This window comes from Meles meles, chromosome 2, assembly GCF_922984935.1.
Source record: "Meles meles chromosome 2, mMelMel3.1 paternal haplotype, whole genome shotgun sequence".
Lineage (NCBI taxonomy): Eukaryota > Metazoa > Chordata > Mammalia > Carnivora > Mustelidae > Meles > Meles meles.
The window spans coordinates 98,544,972-98,554,530 of NC_060067.1; positions in this window are offsets into that span (position 1 = coordinate 98,544,972).

Here is a 9,559-nt window from a genome sequence, read left to right on the forward strand (position 1 = left end):
GACCAAAAGTCAGATGCCCAACTGAGACATTCAGATGTCCCTCCATTTTTAAGTAGGCTCCATACCCAACCTCGAGGCTTTAATTCACAATCTCAATGTAAGGCCTGGCTGGCTTTCAGTGGAGCATTTGACTGTTGATCTCAAGGTTGTGAGTTCAAACCCGGTGTACGGTATAGAGATTACTTAAATAAATTTTAATTTTAAAAATATAAAAATTTAAAGTTATTGGGGTTTCTGGCTGTCTTTATGGCTTTTTTTTTTTTTTTTTTTCCTTTTTAAATCTAGTGACAGGGCAAATAGAGTTGGTTTCCTTAGTAATAGCTGCTAAAGCTCCCAAACATTCTTTTCTTTTTGTTTTTTCCATTACTTTCTTTTAAAACTGTTTGGATTTCCTGAGTAATAGATATGCATACTAATTATCAGTCTGATTTTATTCTAGGGAGCTTGAAAATCATGACTGTGAAAATGGCCTGATTCAAAGTTTAAACCAACAATTTTAATAGTTTAAATCAACAATTTTAAGTGGGTCACCACTTATTCCTAGAATTTTCAGACCATTTTCAACACTGTAATTGAAGTTCAAGGGCCAATGTCTTATTGCACAGTTGTCAACAAGGGTTCTCAAATTCAATGTGAGGATTGTATTTGAAGGATTCTTCAACTTCTATTCATAATTTTTAAATTGAATAAAATTCATGTTTATTAAAATATGCAAACAGGGGTGCCTGGGAGGCTCAGTTGGTTAACAAGGCTAACTCTTGGTTTCCGCTGGGGTCATGATCTCAGGGTCCCAGGATGGGACCCCCAGAGTCGGGGCTTCATGCTCAGCACAGAGTCTGTTGGCCCTCTCCCTCTGCTGTGCCCAACCCCCCTCCTTCCCTCACTGATCACAGGCACTGTCTCTCAAATAAATAAAATCTTTAAAAAAAAAAAATGCAAACAGGACACAAAGACATAAAATAAAAAAAGTCTGTCTTCACTTCAATTCTTCACCAAAGGGATCGGTTATCAATTTCCTGTGTATTATTTAAAATGTGTTTAGGGGCGCCTCTGTGGCTCAGTCAGTTAAACAGCCACCTTGGGCTTGGGTCATGATCCCAGAGCCCTGGGACCGAGGCCTGCGTTGGGCTCCATGCTCAGCAGAGAGCCAGCTTCTCCCTCTCTCTCTGCCTGTCTCTCTGCCTACTTGTGCTATCTTTCTGTCAAAGAAATAAAAACCTTAAAAACAAAATGTGTTTAATGTGTGTAACAGCACACATACGATACATGTTTCTGTAAAGAGGACACATTAATGTATTTACCCAGATGGGCTCATAATTTATTAGTGACTTGTAACATCTTTCATCCACTTCAATCTTAACCTTTGCAGAGCACTCAATTGCATAAATGTATGTCAATGTAAAGAACTAGTTTCTTTCTGATGATTTAGAATTTTTCCAGGAATGAGCAAACCAATGACACAGAAGAACATCTAAACATTTGATTCTATTTATGTAAAATACAGTATCAGGTGAAACTAATCTATGCCTCCTCCCTTTCCAGAAGGAGTAAGAGTGACTGGAAGAGGGCTCCTAGGGTGCTTATGTTTCTTGATTTGGGTGCTGTTTATCTATGAGTTCCTTTTGTAAAATTTCATTGCTCTTTACTAAACTTCAAAGTGCAGTTTGTTGTTTTTTTTAAGAAATCTTCACCACCCCATCTTTTTTTTTTTTTTTCTTTAAGATCATTGGCTTTTTTTAGAGAGAGACAGACGGAGAGTCAGAGCACGAAAGTGAGAGCAAAGGGAGGGACAGAGGGAGAGGGATAAGCAGACTCCTTGCTGAGTGGGGAGCCTGACATGGGGATCAATCCCAGAACCGTGAGATCATGACTGGAGTTGAAGGCAGTCACTTAATTGAATCACCTAGGTGCCCCCAAAGTTCACTTTTCTATTGATGCTATACTATTTAAGAAGTTGACAAGGTAGTTGTTCGTGCAATTGCCATTTATAGGACATAAACACTGGTACTTTATGCAACATAAAGTGATTAGTTAGGTTACTTTTACTGAATTTTAGCTGTGCTTTTGCATATTTAAATGACTAAATATAGAACTGTTGCAAATAATAACATATATTATATATATATAATAACATATAATATAACCTTACAATCCCAGAGTATTGCTCCAGCATCACGGCTTTGGCAGCACAGCTACGGGGGGAAACCCAAGTCCTTCCTTGTATTTGGCCTCTTACTAGTATCTGATTATAGTCTCTGTTTGTCCAACAATTTGTTGGACATATTCATGAAGAACCCCACCACCAAATACATACTAAAAAGTTTACAATTACCATCCTCACTCTAGCAACCCATATCCTGAAAATTCAACTCTCATTCTAACCTTTTTTTTTTTTTTAATAACTTAACTGCTGTGTTCGGTCACTTAGCCTATAATATTGTAAATAGATTTCACTCTTCCATTTCCACCAACATTTTTATCTGATCGGTCACCAGGGATTGTCAGTTCTTCCTCTGACTCTGGCCTTACATTCATAGCATCTTTTTTATTTTCACTGAACTCTGTTTCTTTTTTTTAAAGATTTTATTTATTTACTTGATAGACAAAGATCACAAGTAGGCAGAGAGGCAGGCAGAGAGAGAGGAGGAAGCAGGCTCCCTGCTGAGCAGAGAGCCTGATGCGGGGCTTGATCCCAGGACCTTGGGATCATGACCTGAGCCAAAGGCACAGGCTTCAACCCACTGAGCCACCCCAGGCGCCCCTTAACTCTGTTTCTTCATGACTGAAGTATTTCTAGTCGTTTTTTTTTTTTTTTTTTAAAGATTTTATTTATTTATTTGACAGAGAGAGAGGTCACAAGCAGGCAGAGGGCAGGCAGAGAGAGAGAAGGAAGCAGGCTCCCTGCAGAGCAGAGAGCCCGATGCGGGGCTCGATGCCAGGACCCTGAGATCATGACCTGAGCCGAAGGCAGAGGCTTAATCCACTGAGCCACCCAGGCGCCCTTTCTAGTCGTTTTTAACCTTGATTCACTGATACCTGTGTCTTCTCTTTTCCTTCCAATAGCTGACATATTGATGCTTTTTTTTATTCTGGTTTTTTTTTTTTTTTTTTTTTTTAGATTGATACTTTCTGTTATCCTTCCCTTATTTATTTATTTATTTATTTATTTATTTTTTTAAAGATTTTATTTATTTATTTGACAGACAGAGATCACAAGTAGGCAGAGAGGCAGGCAGAGAGAGAGGAGGAAGCAGGCTCCCTGCCGAGCAGAGAGCCCGATGCGGGGCTCGATCCCAGGACCCTGAGACCATGACCCGAGCCGAAGGCAGAGGCCCAACCCACTGAGCCACCCAGGCGCCCCTATCCTTCCCTTATTTAAAAACTACAGTTGCTGCAGGGCAAATCCCTGAATCTGACACTCAAAAAATTTCTACAGATGGATCCTTATCAACCTATCCCATTCTTCATGTTCTCCCATTTTCTTTTTACCAATTTTCTTCAGCTGCTTTGATTTTTTTGCTGTGTCCCAAACACACCAGGCAAGTTCCTCCTTTAGTATTTTTACACCTGCTGTCTTCTTAACTCTACTGATATAAAGGAATTAGTAGGTTAGATGGTAACAAAGGTCACCTAAAGACCTTTGCCCTTTTTAAGAATGAATCCCAAACATGGAGTCCTAGTGTGAGTATAATTGGTTGATGCAAGAATGCACTTGAGGGGCACCTGGGTGGCTCAGGTCATGATCTCAGGGTCCTGGGATCGAGCCCCGCATCGGGCTCTCTGCTCCATGGGGAGCCTGCTTCCACCTCTCTCTCTGCCTACCTCTCTGCCTGCTTGTGATCTCTGTCTGTCAAATAAACAAATAAATAAATCTTTAAAAAAAAAAAAAAAAAAAAAAAAAAAAAGAATGCACTTGATTTGGGCGCCTGGGTGGCTCAGTGGTTTAAGCCGCTGCCTTCCGCTCAGGTCATGATCTCAGGGTCCTGGGATCGAGTCCCGCATTGGGCTCTCTGCTTGGCGGGGAGCCTGCTTCCCTCTCACTCTCTCTGCCTCCCTCTCTGCCTACTTGTGATCTCTCTCTGTCAAATGAATAAATAAAATCTTAAAAAAAAAAAAAAAAAGAATGCACTTGATTTAAGCTTAGTGACCAGAGTCTGTCTCCTCAGGAAAATGGGAATTTTAAACGGAGAGTCCATGAGCCTGAGGAACACATTTGCTGAATCAACAGGAAACTGAAGTAGCCTCTCTAAAAAGTCCTGTCAGGAAACCCATAGCCGCCTGGGCTCCTGGACTTCATGAGGCTTATTATTCATACACTTCCTCAGATTTCACAAGTCTTTCACATATTTACAAGAATTTTTTCCTTTGCTTAATCTAGTGGAGTTAGTTTCTATTTCTTGCAACCAAAAAATGGTAAATAAAAGGGGCAAGGGCGCCTGACTGGCTCAGTTAGTAGAGCATGCAACTCTTGATCTTAGGGTCATGAGTTCAAGCACCGAATTGGGTAGAGTCTCCTCAAAAAGAAAAAAAAAGTAAATAATACAATTTCTCACTTGGTCTTGAACACTTATTCTTTTTTCTGTTACTTTTTCCTGTCTTGCATACTTCTGAAAACATGTTGCTGGATCCCACATGGACCTATCCTTACCCTGACAGGTGAAGAACTGAACTGGCCTGAACTGGGCATAGCACAGCACAAAAGCTCTGTTGTTTTGAGTCCTGTGAATGCCTGAGAAGTAGCATGAGAACTATTGAGCTAAGTATGCAGGACCAGGGATACCTATAAATGAATGATTTGGTACTAAACTGGGATAGTTGCCTTCTCAGATAATATGATTGGAGACAAATGGGTGCCCCTCTCATCTGGTATTGCGTAATCACCTAGAACACTGATTCAACTCTTAAGAAAAAGGGAGAGAACCCTAAATGGACTGAGGTTAAAAATCTTATGGGATGTGGGGTCACCTGCGTGGCTCAGTCATTAAGCGGCTGCCTTTGGTCCAGATCGTGATCCCGGGGTCCTGGGATGGAGCCCCGCATCAGGTTCCGTGCTCAGCAGGAAGCCTGTTTCTCCCTCTCATACTCCCCCTGCTTGTGTTCCCTCTCTCACTGTGTCTCTCTGTCAAATAAATAAATAAAAATCTTAAAAAAAAAAAAAAGAATTTTGTGGGATGTGAGGCTTGAAATAGAGATTAAGTTGAATTTTAAGAAAATAAAGTTGTATTTCTTGCACACCTTAGTTTATGGACGATACTGTAACACAATTAAAGGATTTTGTAATACTTAAGTACTATAAGATATTCATTATTATTACTGTGGGTTATACATTATTATTTGACCATACCCATTGGCAAAATCTAATTTATCAACCATATAATGAATTTGCTAGTTAACCCATAGAATATTAATTTTATTTATTTATTTTTAAAGATTTTTTATTTATTTATTTGACAGAGAGAGATCACAAGTAGGCAGAGAGGCAGGCAGAGAGAGAGAGGAGGAAGCAGGCTCCCCGCCGAGCAGAGAGCCTGACACGGAACTCGATCCCAGGACCCTGAGATCATGACCTGAGCTGAAGGCAGAGGCTTAACCCACTGAGCCACCCAGGCGCCCAGAATATCAATTTTAATATATCCATCCAAATTTTGTATATATCACTTAATTTGAAATAAGGATTAGGCAGGTGTGTGTCTAAATGGTTATTTTGTAAGTAATTCCATGAAAAGTTCTTCAAAAATAGGGGGAAAAAACCCTTAAATCCTGACATTTTTAAAGCTGTATGCCCAAATGGGGCATAAACTTACAATCCTGAGATCTAGAATCACATGTTCTATGAGGCACCCCTGACAATTTTTCTTCTAAAGATTTGAGAGAGATAGAGACAGAGCACAGGTAGGAGTGGCAAGGGAAACTGCAGCAGACTCTTGACACCAACTCGGGGCTTGATTTCATGACCCTGGGATCCAGACCAGAGCCAAAATCAAGACTCAGGGCACCTGTGTGGTTTAGTTGGTTGGGCGACTGCCTTTGGCTCAGGTCATGATCTTGGGAGTCCTGGATGGAGTCCCCAGTTGGGCTCCCTGCTCAGCAGGGAGTCTGCTTCTCTCTCTGACCCTCCCCCTTCTCCTTCTCTCTCAAATAAATAAAATCTTTAAAAAAACAAAACAAAAACTCAAGAGTCAGCTGCTTAACTGAGTCACCCAAGTGCCCCTCCCCCCACCCGCTGACATTATTTATTTAAAAGATTTTATTTATTTACTTGAGAGAGAGAGATGGAGCGCACAAGCAAGGAAGAGGGGCATAGGGAGAGGGAGAAGTAGGTACCCAGGAACCCCTGATTAATTTTTATTGAGTTACATCACTAGAGACTTAAGGAAATATAAATTTAGATCTATTCCAATCAAAAGATAACAAAGCTTATAAAATGCATTCAAGAAATAGAACAGCTTTTGCTTTCCTGGTATCAGCTACGTATTTTTGTAGAGGTATAAAAGTTTTGATATGGTGCCTGGGTGGCTCAGTTATTAAGTGTCTGTCTTTGCCTCCCTGCTCCTTGGAAGCCTGCTTCCCTTTCTCCCACCGTCTGCCCCCACGCCCCTACCCCTGGCCTTTGGTCCCTCTCTCGCTCTTTCTCTGTCAAATAAATAAATAAAATCTTAAAAAAAAATAAAATAAAAGTTTTGATATTCTCAGTTGAGGGGGACCTGGATGGCTCAGTCAGTTAAGCATCTGCCTTTGGCTCAGGTCATGATCCCAAGGTCCCTGCTCAGTGGGGAGCCTGCTTCTCCCTCTCCCTCAGCTGCTTCCCCTGCTTGTTCTCTCTTGTGTCCTGAAACAAATAAAATCTTAAAAAAAAAAGAAGATATTCTCAGTTCATTCTTTCAGTGAGTCAGTATTAGTTGTTACTGTAAATACCATCATTGATTTCAGTTGCACTGTGGTTCCTCCAAGTCAGTGCTATCCAACTGACTATGTGAGCCACACAATTTCAATTTTTCTATTAGCCACATTAAAGGTAAAACAAAAAAAAGCAAGTGAAATTAATTTTAATACTATATTTTAACCCAATAAATAAAAAATATTATTTCAACATGCTATTCAGTGAAAGCATTATCATTATTTTTAAGTAAGTTCTATGCCTGGGGCACCTGGCTGGCTCAGTGGTAGCACATGAGACTCTTGAGTCTCATGAGTTCAAGCCCCATGTTATGTGGAGAGCTTTTTTTTAAAGTAAACTCTGCGCCCAATGTGGGGCTTCAGCTCATGACACCAAGATTGAGAGTCACATGTTATATAGACAAAGCCAGCCAGAAGCTCCCAAAACACAATTAAAAAAAAAAAAAAAAAATAGATGTATTTATTTTAGAGACAGTGAGTGCATGCACACATGGGGGGACATGGGATGAGGGAGAGAAGAGAATCTCAGGTAGGCTGTCTGCTGAGCATGGAGCCTAATGCAGGGTTCCATCTCATGACCCCGACCATGACCTGAGCTGAAATCAAGACCCAGATGCTCAACCAACTGAGCCACCCAGGTGTCCCAAGACACTTTTAAGACCAAGCCCTGGTTAGGCAAGATAAAGCAATTCTAAAACCTTTCAGTACTTAGAATATAGTTATGATTATAGCTTTAAGCATTGTTACAGAAGTTTTTCCTATAATGGTTGCAAAATCACAGGGTGACAGGCAACATTTAGAAATCCCTGTTCTAATTCCTGTCCTTGAAGTACTTATTTCAATGACGATCTAGTCTGTAAATACAAATCACGTCTCCAGGTTTGAATGACCTCAGACCTGGACTACTGTGGTAATCTACATGAATGTTAGCTTTTTGTTTTGTTTTGTCATGTATGGTGTGCAGACTGTATGAATGACAACCTTGTTTGTGATATCTTTAAATAAGGCAATAGACACATGGGGAATAAGTAAAAATGATAATGTGGACTCTTTCCTAGTGTGACTCCTTCCTATTTTTTATCCTAACTGCTTGTTGTATTATAAACTTCCCAAGGTATTTAAAAAATAAAATGTAATTTATTTTTTAAAGAAAGGTATTACTTTAACCCACTGAGCCACCCAGGTGCCCCCCACCTTTTTTTTAAAGATTTTATTTATTTATTTGACAGATAGAGATCACAAGTAGGCAGAGAGAGAGGAAGGGAAGCAGGCTCTCTGCTCAGCAGAGAGCCCGATGTGGGGCTCGATCCCAGGACCCTGGGATCATGACCTGAGCCAAAGGCAGTGGCTTTAACCCACTGGAAAAGTATTACTTTAATTGAGGTTGTATTTGGCTGCAAACAAACTCACTTGTGTTAATTAAAGATTGATTCCTATTGATATGTCAATCTTCTGGGCATCAGAGAATAAGAAATGAAGACAGGACTCATAGGCCCCAGACTGGGAAATAATTTCCTGTTAAAAGCAAATTAAAAGATATGGCTCTGTAAAAATATAAAATATTTACATAACGACTGTATTATAAACCAAGTTGAAAGGCAAGTGTTTGAATGGAAGAAAATACTTACAAGGATCTGTTAACTTAAAAAGGTTGGCAGATAAGTTATTAAGAAAAAAATTATCCATCCTATAATATCTATGAGAAGCAATTTGCTAAGTATATATATATATATATGTATATATATATATTTATATTTAACATGCATGTGAAAAGTATTCAGTCTCAGAGTGATCAGGGAAATGAGTATGAAGGCAGCAATGAGATACATTTTCACTTCTCAGAACAGCAAAAATGAAAGACTTAAAAAAAAAAAGTACAGATTAGAACCTGTATTCTTCTCTTAAAGTAAACTCTACGTCCAACATGGGACTCCAACTCACCACCCTGAAGTCACGAGCTGCATGCCCTACTGACTGAGTCAGCCTGGCACCCCACATTCTGTATTGAGTCTAAGGGCACCTGGCTGGCTCAGACACCCGAGTGTCTGCCTTAGGCTCAGGTCATGATCCCAGAGTCCTGGGATCAAGTCCCACACATCAGGCTTCCTGCTTAGTGGGGAGTCTGCTTCTCCCTTTCCCCTTGCTCCTCCCTGCTGCTCATGTTTTCTCAGTCAAAAAAAAAAAAAAAAAAAAAAAAGGCCTTGGCACACAAAAAAGGAAAATGTAATTATTGGTGATGAAAATTTATATACCATTTTGGACTATTTCAGACATACTATATAAAAAATAACTTTTGGAGTGCCTGGGTAGCTCAGTTGGTTAAGTGTCTGCCTTCAGCTGGCATAGTGATCCCAGAGTTCTGGGATCAAGTCCCACATCAGGTAACTTTTTTTTTTTAATGATCCTGCAGATACACTCACACACATTAACAAAGGAGGACATGATATTCACTGCAGCATTGCTCTTAGTAGTAAAAAAGGAGACAACTACAAGCTCACAGAAATCATGGTTACGTAAACTACAGTCTATCACTACCATAAGATATAAAACATTGGCTGGAATGAATAAAATAAGTAATAAAGGAAGGAAGGCAGGAGGGCTGGGAAGAGAGGAGGTATAGTAGTTAAATGTGTGGTCTTTAGAGTAAGAGAAACTGAGCTTA